Source organism: Octopus bimaculoides, chromosome 16 (assembly GCF_001194135.2).
Source record: "Octopus bimaculoides isolate UCB-OBI-ISO-001 chromosome 16, ASM119413v2, whole genome shotgun sequence".
Taxonomy (NCBI): Eukaryota; Metazoa; Mollusca; class Cephalopoda; order Octopoda; family Octopodidae; genus Octopus; species Octopus bimaculoides.
This window is the reverse complement of record NC_068996.1, coordinates 10,460,590-10,463,119: the sequence shown is the minus strand read 5'-3', so window position 1 is coordinate 10,463,119 and position 2,530 is coordinate 10,460,590.

Genomic DNA, 2,530 nt, shown 5'->3' with positions numbered 1-2,530 from the left:
ATATATATGTATATATTTGAGTGTGTGTGTGTGTGTGTCCGTCCACCACCATCGCTTGACAACTGATGTTGGGGTGTTTACATCCCCATAACTTAGCGGTTCAGCAAAAGGAACCTATAGAATAAGTACTGAGTTTACAAAGAATAAGTCCTGGGGTGGATTTCTTTGATTAAAATGCCTTAAAGGCGGTGCTCCAGCATGGCCACAGTCAAATGACTGAAACAACTAAAAGAATAAAAGAATTTACACGCGTGGGCATGTATATGTGTGTGTGTGTGAGAGGAGGGAGGGGTGTGCATGTGTGCGCGTGCGCGTTAGTTAAAAAAAAACTTTTTACGAAATAAGTAATAACGTTACATCAATTTTGTGATTCTTGTAACTGATTTTAAATTTGCTGGTCAGGACACGAAGTTATCTACCCTGCCTTGAAGATTAATAATGATGAAAAAAAAAAAAAAAGGTCACCGTATCCTAATTTAATTATCACGGGTACTTTTATTAATAAGCTCAATTACTTGCAACGAGCTCAAATCAAACGGAGGATGTCTTTGATATTCATTCTTCCAGAGTTTACAAAATAGGTATCAGGGCAGTACTGACACAATAAAACCATACACACACACACACTTTATATATATATATATATATATATATATATATATATATATATATATATATATATATATTTATATTTCAGGTGTGGAAGCAAGGTCTAGAATCGAAGGGCCTTAGAGTTAAGCTAGCAAAAATTAAATTCTTGGTAAGTAGGAAGGTGGAAAAATCACAAATCCTTTCGGGTAGATGGCCCTGCTCAATCTGTAGAAAAGGTGCAGGTAGAAATGCTATAAGATGTACCCTGTGTAAGCTATGGACACATAAAAGATGCAGCAATATCAAAGGAAGGTTAACTGGGAAGGTAGGTTTTGTATGTGGCAGATGCACAGGTGCTATAAACACTGAAAATGTACAGAAAACAGATTCCATCACATGCCAAAGGGAAAAACTAGAAGTAGTTGATAGTTTCCATTACCTACGTGATCAAGTCAGTAGTGGGGGTGGGGGATGCTCTGAGAGTGAAGCTGCTACAATAAGAATAACCTGGGCAAGTTTCAGAGAGCTCCTACCTCTGCTGATAACAAAGGACCTCTCGCTCAGAGTAAAAGGTAGACTGTATGATGCATGGCCGTTTGCACACGTGGCTGTGACTGCTAAGGACATGTTTAGGCTTGCAAGAAATGAAGCTAGTATGCTCCACTGGATGTGTAATGTCAGAGTGCATACACGACAGAATGTAAGCGCCCTGAGAGAAATGTTGGACATAAGAAGCATCAGATGTGGTGTGAAAGAGAAATGACTGCACTGGTATGGTCATGTGTTGCATATAGATGAGGACAGCTGTGTGAGGAAGTGTAATACCTAAACAGTGGAGGGAACCTGGAGAAGACATGGGATGAAGTAGTGAAGCACAGCCTTCAAACATTGGGCCTCATAGAAGCAATGACAAGTGACCGAAACCTTTGGAGATATGCTGTGCTTGAGAAGACTTGGCAAGCCAAGTGAGTACGTAGTCGTAGCTGATGCCAGTGTTGCATAATTGGCCCGTTTAAAAGCACCCTTCAATCATTGGGTAATATGATGTGCTTGAGAAGACCTGTTGGACCAAGTGAAATTGTAGTTGTGGCTGATGCCAGTGCCACCTGACTGGCACATAAAATGCACCATTCGAGCGTAGCCAATACCAGTGTCGCCTGACTGGCACTCATGCTGGTGGCATGTAAAATGCACCATTTGAGCATGGCTGATGCCAGTGCCACCTGACTGGCATGTAAAAAGCGCCATTCGAGCATGACCGATGCGAGTATCAATTGACTGGCTCCTGTGCCAGTGGCACGTAAAAGCACCCACTACACTCTTGGAGTGGAAGGCATTAAGGAGAGCATCCAGCTGTAAAAACCTTGCTGAATTAGATTGGAGCCTGGTGCAGCCTCCTGGCTTGCCATTTCTCAGCCAAACCATCCAACCCATGCCATCATGGAAAGCAGATGTTAAACGACAACAACAATGGTATATATATATATATATATATATATATACATATTACCAGCCAAATCAATGTAAATGTGTCCAGTTCTGGCCTTCCATACATTATACATATAAAGAGTGAAATTTTGTGTGTATATTTAGAGTTGAGCCATTGATGTAACCATGATGTCCCAGTGATCTGATGAGCCAGCTTTCTTTACTTGCATTAGTTTGTGAATATATAATTGTGTTGTATAATACTGAGCATAGACGTATTAATGTTAATATGTGCATATAATTTCTTGTTTAATGAAATCAATAAAGTTGAAAAACAGCTGTAATTTTGCAGAAGCCATGTGGTTAAATAAATCTATATTCACTTCTGATACCTCCTGTCTTTATGCTTTACATACACCTCCGTAAATTATGATTCTATTCAACATATTCCCCTCTCAGATTCACAAACTTATTGCAGTGGTCTTTCAGTTTTTCTAAGCTCTGTACAATA